The following is a 10,000-nucleotide window of genomic DNA, read 5'->3' on the forward strand; positions in this document are numbered from 1 at the left end:
CGAACACAACTCACGCGCCACGACGTACACTGTGCACCAGCCCCCCAAAACGAATCACCCCCCGAAGGACTAAGAAGCCCGACGAACGAGCGAAAACATTTAGAGAGGCCGAGCACGCACCGGTTAGCGCGGATGCAAATAACAAGCGCAACAGGCAACTTTCGAGGGACATACTTTTCGCAACAAGCTTCCACTAGGAAAGCATAGGCAACTCGTTCGAACGTCAAAGCCAACCAAATGGCAATTGCCCGAGGGACACGCTTTTCGCAACGCACCTTCCACTAGGGAAGCGCAGGCAACCCGAAGGCAAGTCGAAGACAACCTAAAGGCATCACCCGAGGGACATGGAGGAATGCACCAGTGGAGTTCGCTGCACAGGCAGGGATCCGTCCAACTCGCACAAACCAAGCACAACTCACGCGCCACGACGTACACTATGCACCAGCCCCCCAAAACGAATCACCCCCCGAAGGACTAAGAAGCCCGACGAACGCACGAAAACATTTAGAGAAGCCGAGCAAGCACCGGTTAGTGCGAATGCAAATAACAAACGCAACAGGCAACTTTCGAGGGACATACTTCTCGCAACAAGCTTCCACAAGCACAGGCAACTCGTTCGCACGCCAAAGCCAACCAAATGGAAATTTAACCGAGGGATATGCATTTCGCAAGGCAACTTGTGCAATTACCCGAGGGACATGGCATGCTTGCCAAGGCCGTGGCTTGGCATGCTTGCCATGGCCGTGGCATGACATGCTGCTGGCCGAGGCCGTGGCAAGGCATGCTGATGGCCGAGGCCGTGGCAAGGCATGCTGATGCCCGAGGACGTGGCAAGGCATGCTGATGGCCGAGGCCGTGGCATGGCATGCCATGCTGCCGGCTAAGGCCGCGGCATGGCATGTTGCCGGCCAAGGCCGCGGCATGGCATGCTGCTGGCCAAGGCTTTGGCATGCCATGTTGCTGGGCAAGGCTTTGGCATGGCATGCTGCTGGCCAAGGCCGTGGCATGACATGCTGGCCAAGGCCGAGGCATGGCAAGCTGCTGGCCAAGGTCGTGGCATGGCACGCTGCTGGCCAAGGCCGGGGCATGGCACGCTGCTGGCCATGGCCGTGGCATGACAAGCTTGGCAAGGCCGGGGCATGGCATGCTGCTGGCCAAGGCGTTGGCATGCCATGCTGCTGGCCAAGGCCGTGGCATGACATGCTGGCCAAGGCCGGGGCATGGCATGCTGCTGGCCAAGGCCAGGGCATGGCATGCTGCTGGCCAAGGCCGTGGCATGACATGCTTGCCAAGGCCAGGGCATGGCATGCTGCTGGCCTAGGCCAACGTGCCACCGCCACCACCGCGGGCCGCCACTCGACGCATCCCGTGCTTGGCTATGTAGTTTCGATGCCACAAGCCAAGCGATGGCATGTGCCAAGCGCCCGCCTAGGCATAGGCGTGGCCTGTGGCCTGGCCATGCTGGCCAGCCTTAAGGGAGGTGCCCCCCCCTTATAATAGCCTGTTAAGCCCTTTTCAATCTGGCAGGAGGAAACATCAACCATGTTCGAGGAGTCATAATGGGGTTTTTTTAAAAAGTAATGGTTTTTTGCCAAAACTTTCAACATGAAAGTTGTAGGAAATAATTTAATACACCATAAAAAAAATTATAAAAAAATATTTGGCCACCGGAAAAATTTTATTTTAATTTATTTCGATTTTAATACTGAAAAAATAATAAAAATTACTAAAAATACTCAAAAAATTCTAGAAAAATTCCAACAATTATAAGATGAGGCACTAGTAATTATAGTAATTTTTTTAATTATTTTTTTATTTTTTATTTATTTTATTATAATTTTTATGAGTAAATAAATAATTAGAAAGCCCGACGAACGTGCAAAAACTCTTAGAGAAACCGAGCAAGCATCGGATAGCTCGAATGCAAATAACAAACGCAACAGGCAACTTCCGAGGGACATACTTTTCCCAACAAGCTTCCACTGGGGAAAGCACTAGCAACGTGTTCGCAAGTCAAAGGCAACCAAACGGCTATTACCCGAGGGACATGCATTTCGCAAGGCAACATATACGTAAGTCAAAGCCAAACCAAATGGCAATTACACGAGGGACAGGATTGCTTGCCAAGGGCGTGGCATGCGATGTTCTAGCCCAAGGCCAAGGCACACCACGCTGCGGGACAAGGCCGTGGCAAGACATGCGGCTGGCCTTGGCCTTGGCATGGCATGCTGCTGGCTTTGGCTGGGCTGCGTTGGCCTTGGCATGGAATGTTGCTGGCTTCGGATGGGCTGCCTTGGCCTTGGCCTTGGCCTTGGAATGGCATGCTGCTGGCCTTGGCCGTGGCATGGCATGCTGCTGGCCTTGGCCTTGGCATGGCAAGCTGCTGGCTTTGGCTGGCCTGCCTTGGCCGTGGCATGGCATGCTGTTGGCCTTGGCCTTGGCATGGCATGCTGCTGGCTTTGGCCTTAGCATGGCATGCTGCTGGCTTTGGCTGGGCTGCCTTGGCCGTGGCATGGCATGCTGCTGGCCTTGGCCTTGGCATGGCATGCTGCTGGCCTTAGTCATGGCATGGCATGCTGCTGGCTTTGGCTGGCCTGCCTTGGCATGACATGCTGCTGGCTTTGGCTGGGCTGCCTTGGCCGTGGCATGGCATGCCGCTGGCCTTGGCCTTGGCATGGCATGCTGCTGGCTTTGGCTGGGCTGCCTTGGCCGTGGCATGGCATGCTGCTGGCCTTGGCCATGGCATGGCATGCTGCTGGCTTGGGCTGGGCCGCCTTGGCCGTGGCATGGCATGCTGCTGGCCTAGGCCTTGGCATGGCATGCTGCTGGCTTTGGCTGGGCTGCGTTGGCCGTGGCATGCCATGCTGCTGGCCTTGGCCATGGCATGGCATGCTGCTGGGTTTGGCTGGCCTGCCTTGGCCGTGGCATGGCATGCTGCTGGCCTTGGCCTTGGCATGGCATGCTGCTGGTTTGGCTGGGCTGCCTTGGCCGTGGCATGGCATGCTGCTGGCTTTGGCCTTGGCATGGCATGCTGCTGGCTTTGGGTGGGCTGCCTTGGCCGTGGCATCGCATGCGGCTGGCCTTGGCCTTGGCATCGCATGCTGCTGGCTTTGGCTGGCCTGCCTTGGCCGTGGCATGGCATGCTGCTGGCCTTGTCCTTGGCATGGCATGCTGCTGGCTTTGGCTGGACTGCCTTGGCCGTGGCATGGCATGCTGCTGGCCTTGGCCGTCGCATGGCATGCTGCTGGCTTGGGCTGGGCTGCCTTGGCCGTGGCATGGCATACGGCTGGCCTTGGCCTTGGCATGGCATGCTGGTGGCTTTGGCTGGGCTGCCTTGGCCGTGGCATGGCACGCCGCTGGCCTTGGCCTTGGCATGGCATGCTGCTGGCTTTGGCTGGGCTGCCTTGGCCGAGGCATGGCATGCTGCTGGCCTTGGCCATGGCATGACATGCTGCTGGCTTGGGCTGGGCTGCCTTGGCTGTGGCATGGCCTGCTGCTGGCCTAGGCCTTGGCATGGCATGCTGCTGGCTTTGGTTGGGCTGCCTTGGCCGTGGCATGGCATGCTGCTGGCTTTGGCTGGGCTGCCTTGGCCGTGGCATGGCATGCTGCTGGCTTTGGCTGGGCTGCCTTGGCCGTGGCATGGCATGCTGCTGGCCTTGCCCATGGCATGGCATGCTGCTGGCTTTGGCTGGCCTGCCTTGGCCGTGGCATGGCATGCTGCTGGCCTTGGCCTTGGCATGGCATGCTGCTGGCTTTGGCTGGGCTTCCTTGGCCGTGGCATGGCATGCTGCTGGCCTTGGCCTTGGCTTGGCATGCTGCTGGCTTTGGCTGGGCTGCCTTGGCCGTGGCATCGCATGCGGCTGGCCTTGGCCTTGGCATGGCATGCTGCTGGCTTTGGCTGGCCTGCCTTGGCCGTGGCATGGCATGCTGCTGGCCTTGGCCTTGGCATGGCATGCTGCTGGCTTTGGCTGGGCTGCCTTGGCCGTGGCATGGCATGCTGCTGGCCATGGCCATGGCATGGCATGCTGCTGGCTTGGGCTGGGCTGCCTTGGCCGTGGCATGGCATGCTGCTGGCCTAGGCCTTGGCATGGCATGCTGCTGGCCTAGGCCTTGGCATGGCATGCTGCTGGCTTTTGCTGGGCTGCCTTGGCCGTGGCATGGCATGCTGCTGGCCTTGGCCTTGGCATGGCATGCTGCTGGCTTTGGCTGGGCTGCCTTGGCCGTGGCAAGGCATGCTGCCGGCCTTGGCCATGGCATGGCATGCTGCTGGCTTGGGCTGGGCTGCCTTGGCCGTGGCAAGGCATGCTGCCGGCCTTGGCCATGGCATGGCATGCTGCTGGCTTGGGCTGGGCTGCCTTGGCCGTGGCATGGCATGCGGCTGGCCTTGGCCTTGGCATGGCATGCTGCTGGCTTTGGCTGGGCTGCCTTGGCCGTGGCATGGCATGCCGCTTGCCTTGGCCATGGCATGGCATGCTGCTGGCTTTGGCTGGCCTGCCTTGGCCGTGGCATGGCATGCTGCTGGCCTTGGCCTTGGCATGGCATGCTGCTGGCTTTGGCTGGGCTGCCTTTGCCGTGGCATGGCATGCTGCTGACCTTGGCCTTGGCATGGCATGCTGCTGGCTTTGGCTGGGCTGCCTTCGCCGTGGCATGCCATGCTGCTGGCCTTGGCCTTGGGGCTGGGCTGCCTTGGCTGCGGTTCTTATCACTAGACGTGCGTTGCGTGCGAAGGCGTGCAAAGGCGTGCGCTACCCTGCGCGCAACACGCGCACCGTGGTCAAAAGACCACGCGCGCGGTATTCGCACAGGCCACGCTGCCCACGCCGTGGGCATGCCAGGCCAGGCTGCGCTGGGCGACTGCATGCAAGGCCGCCCAGGCCGTCCGCATGCCATGCCGTGCTGCCCAGGCCGGCTGCATGCCAGGCCGCCCAGGCCGTGCGCATGCCATGCCGTGCTGCCCACGCTGCGGGCATGCCAGGCCGCCCACGCCGGCGCGCATGCCACGCCATGCTGCCCAAGGCCGCCCCCAAGGCCGCGCCCAGGCCGCGAAAGGCCGCGCCCGAGCCGCCCCAGGCCGCGCCCAGGCCGCCCAAGGCCGCGCCCAGGCCGCGCAAGGCCGCCCAAGGCCGCGGTCCAGGCCGCCCAAGGCCGCGGCCGAGCCGCCCAAGGCCGCAGGCCAGGCCGCGGTCGAGCCGCAGTGCATGTAACCCAAGGCCGCAGCCCAGGCCGCGCCCAACATGGGGCGTACCTGCCACTGCCTTGCCCTGGGCAAGGGAGGTGCCCCCCCCCCCGTATAATAGCCTGTTAAGCCCTTTTGAATCTGGCAGGAGGAAACATCAACCATGTTCGAGGAGTCATAATGGGGTTTTTTTTTAAAGTAATGGTTTTTTGCCAAAACTTTCAACATGAAAGTTGTAGCAAATAATTTAATACACCAGAAAAAAAATTAAAAAAAATATTTTTTTACCGAAAATATTTTATTTTAATTTATTTCGATATTAATACTTAAAAATTAATAAAAATTAATAAAAATGGTCAAAAAATTATGGAAAAATTCCCATAATTAAAGGATGATTCACTAGTAATTATAGAAATTATTAAATTATTTTTTTTCATTTTTGTTATTTTATTTTGATTTTTTTATGCCAAATAAGGGCTTTAAAAATTCGAAAAGCTCCAGAAAAATTGCCAAAAAATAGGGAATGACATTTAAAATTGATTGTAGTGCATTTTTAATTGTGTTGCACGGTTTGGGTAAGATTATAAAAGAATCATGTTCAAAAAGATCGATCGAGGCGGTGGCATGCCATGGCCTTGGCCTTGGCCTTTGCCCGCGGCCTTGGCCTTGGCCTTGGCCTTGGCCATGCCTTGCACAGGGACTTGGCCTTTCCCACTGCCTTGGCCTTGGCCTTGGCCTTGGCTTTGGCCTTGGCCTTGGCCTTGGCCTTGGCCTTGGCCTTGGCATGGCATCGCATGCTCGCCGAGGCCGTGGCATGCCTTGCTGCTAGCCAAGGCCGTGGCGTGGCATGCTCGCCCAGCCCGTGGCATGCCATGCTCGCCCAGCCCGTGGCACGCCATGTTGGCCCAAGCCATTGGCATGGCATGCCGGCCAAGGCATGCTGGCCAACGCTGCATAAGGCGGTGCCATGGCATGGCATGCTGGGCGAGGCCGGGGCATGGCATGCTGGCTGAGGCCGTGGCTTGCCATGCTGCCGCGGCCGTGGCATGCCGGGCAATGGACCGGCACGCCCCAGCCCGTGGCACGCCATGTTGGCCCAAGGCATTGGCATGGCATGCCGGCCAAGGCATGCTGGCCAACGCTGGACAAGGCGGTGCCGTGGCATGGCATGCTGACCAAGACAGTGCCATGGCATGCTGGCCGAGGCCGTGGCATGGCATGCTGGCCGAGGCCGTGGCTTGCCATGCCTCCACGGCCGTGGCATGCTGGGCAACGGACCGGCATGGCATACTGGCCGTGGCGGTGGCACGACATGCTGGCCAAGGCAGTGGCATGGCATGTTGGCCAAGGCTAAGGCATGGCACGCTGGAGAAGGCTGTCGCAAGGCATGCGGGCCGAGGCCGTGGCATGGCATGGCATGCGGGCCGAGGCCGTGGCACGGCCCGCTGGGCAACGCGGTGGCATGGCATGCTGGGCAACGCCGTGGCAAGGCATGCGGGCCGAGGCCTTGGCATGGCATGCAGGCCGAGGCCGTGGCATGGCATGCGGGCCGAGGCCTTGGCATGGCATGCTGGCCGAGGCCGTGGCATGGCATGCGGGCCGAGGCCGTGGCGTGGCATGGCATGGCATGTTGGGCAACGCCGTGGCAAGACATGCGGGCTGAGGCCGTGGCATGGCATGCGGGCCGAGGCCGAGGCCGTGGCATGCCATGTTGGGCAACGCCCTGGCAAGCCATACGGGCCGAGGCCGTGGCGTGGCATGTTGGCCAAGGCTGAGGCACGGCACGCCGGGCAACGCGGTGCATTGGCATGCTGGGCAGCGTGGTGGCAAGGCATGGGGGCCGAGGCCGTGGCATGGCATGTTGGGCAACGCCGTGGCAAGACATGCGGGCCGAGGTCGTGGCATGGCATGCGGGCAGAGGCCGTCCGTGGCATGGCATGTGGGCCGAGGCCGTGGCACGACATGTTGGCCAAGGCTAAGGCATGGCACGCCGGGCATCGCGGTGGCATGGCATGCTGGGCAACGTGGTGGCAAGGCTTGCGGGCCGAGGCTGTGGCATGGCATGTTGGGCAACACCGTAGAAGGGCATGCGGGCCGAGGCCGTGGCATGGCATGCGGGCCGAGGCCGTGGCATGGCATGTTGGGCGACACCGTAGCAAGGCATGCGGGCCGAGGCCGTGGTTTGTCGTCCGGGCCGAGGCCGTGGCATGGCATGCGGGTCGAGGCCGTGGCATGGCATGTTGGGCGACGCCGTAGCAAGGCATGCGGGCCGAGGCCGTGGCATGGCATGTTGGGCGACGCCGTAGCAAGGCATGCGGGCCGAGGCCGTGGCACGACATGTTGGCCAAGGTTAAGGCATGGCACGCCGGGCATCGCGGTGGCATGGCATGCTGGGCAACGCGGTGGCAAGGCATGCGGGCCGAGGCTGTGGCATGGCATGTTGGGCAACGCCGTAGAAGGGCATGCGGGCCGAGGCCGTGGCATGGCATGCGGGCCGAGGCCGTGGCTTGTCGTGCGGGCCGAGGCCGTGGCATGGCATGCGGGTCGAGGCCGTGGCATGGCATGTTGGGCGACGCCGTAGCAAGGCATGCGGGTCGAGGTCGTCGCATGGCCTGTTGGGCGATGCCGTAGCAAGGCATGCGGGCCGAGGCCGTGGCATGGCATGTTTGGCAACGCCGTTGCAAGACATGCGGGCCGTGGCATGGCATGGCATGCGGGCCGAGGCCGTGGCACGACATGTTGGCCAAGGCTAAGGCATGGGACGCCGGGCATCGCGGTGGCATGGCATGCTGGGCAACGCGGTGGCAAGGAATGCGGGCCGAGGCCGTTGCATGGCATGTTGGGCAACGCCGTAGAAGGGCATGCGGGCCGAGGCCGGGGCATGCCATGTTGGGCGACGCCGTAGCAAGGCATGCGGGCCGAGGCCGTGGCTTGTCGTGCGGGCCGAGGCCGTGGCATGGCATGTTTGGCAACGCCGTGGCAAGACATGCGGGCCATGGCGTGGCATGGCATGGCACGCGGGCCGAGGCCGTGGCACGACATGTTGGCCAAGGCTAAGGCATGGCACGCCAGGCAACGCGGTGGCATGGCATGCTGGGCAACACGGTGGCAAGGCATGCGGGCCGGGGCCGTGGCATGGCTTGTTGGGCAACGTCGTAGCAAGGCATGCGGGCCGAGGCCGTGGCATGGCATGCGGGCCGAGGCCGTGGCATGGCATGTTGGGTGACGCCGTAGCAAGGCATGCGGTCCGAGGCCGTGGCATGTCATGCGGGCCGAGGCCGTGGCATGGCACGCGGGCCGAGTCCGTGTCATGGCAAGTTGGGCGACGTCGTAGCAAGGCATACGGGCCGAGGCCGTGGCATGTCATGCGGGCCGAGGCCGTGGCATGGCATGCGGGCCGAGGCCGTGGCATGGCATGTTGGGCGACTCCGTTGCAAGGCATGCGGGCCGAGGCCGTGGCATGTCATGCAGGCCGAGTCCGTGGCAAGACATGCGGGTCGTGGCATGGCATGGCATGCGGGCCGAGGCCGTGGCACGACATGTTGGCCAAGGCTAAGGCATGGCACGCTGGGCAACGCGGTGGCAAGGCATGCGGGCCGGGGCCGTGGCATGGCATGTTGGGCAACGCCCAAGCAAGGCATGCGGGCCGAGGCCGTGGCATGGCAAGTTGGGCGACGCCGTAGCAAGGCATGTGGTCTGAGGCCGTGGCATGGCATGCGGGCCGTGGCCGTGGCATGGCAAGTTAGGCGACGTCGTGGCAAGGCATGCGGGCCGAGGCCGTGGCATGTCATGCGGGCCGAGGCCGTGGCATGGCATGTTTGGCAACGCCGTGGAAAGACATGCGGGCCGTCGCATGGCATGGCATGCGGGCCGAGGCCGTGGCACGACATGTTGGCCAAGGCTAAGGCATGGCACGCCGGGCAACGCGGTGGCATGGCATGCTGGGCAACGCGGTGGCAAGGCATGCGGGCCGAGGCCGTGGCATGGCATGTTGGGCAACGCCGTGGAAGGGCATGCAGGCCGAGGCCGTGGCGTGGGACGTTGGGCGACGCCGTAGCAAGGCATGCGAGCTGAGGCCGTGGCATGGCATGCGGGCCGAGGCCGTGGCATGGCAAGTTGGGCGAGGCCGTGGCAAGGCATGCGAGCCGAGGCCGTGGCATGGCATGCGGGCCGAGGCCGTGGCATGGCATGTTGGGCGACGCCGTAGCAAGGCATGCGGGCCGAGGCCGTGGCATGGCATGCGGGCCGAGGCCGTGGCATGGCAAGTTGGGCGACATCGTGGCAAGGCATGCGGGCCGAGGCCGTGGCATGTCACGCGGGCCGAGGGCATGGCATGGCATGCGGGCCGAGGCCGTGGCGTGGCATGCGGGCCGAGGCCGTGGCATGGCATGTTGGGCGACGCCGTAGCAAGGCATGCGGGCGAGGCCGTGGCATGGCATGCGGACCGAGGCCGTGGCATGGCATGTTGGGCGACGCCGTAGCAAGGCATGCGGGCCGAGGCCGTGGCACGACAAGTTGGCCAAGGCTAAGGCATGGCACGCCGGGCAACGCGGTGGCATGGCATGCTGGGCAACGCGGTGGCAAGGAATGCGGGCCGGGGCCGTGGCGTGGCATGTTGGGCAACGTCGTAGCAAGGCACGCGGGCCGAGGCCATGGCATGGCATGCGGGCCGAGGCCGTGGCATGGCATGTTGGGCGACGCCGTAGCAAGGCATGCGGTCCGAGGCCGTGGCATGTCATGCGGGCCGAGGCCGTGCCACGGCATGCGGGCCGAGGCCGTGCCATGGCATGTTGGGCGACGCCGCAGCAAGGCATGCGGGCCGAG

This window comes from Camellia sinensis, chromosome 13, assembly GCF_055761805.1.
Source record: "Camellia sinensis isolate YWXY chromosome 13, ASM5576180v1, whole genome shotgun sequence".
In the NCBI taxonomy this organism is placed as follows: domain Eukaryota; kingdom Viridiplantae; phylum Streptophyta; class Magnoliopsida; order Ericales; family Theaceae; genus Camellia; species Camellia sinensis.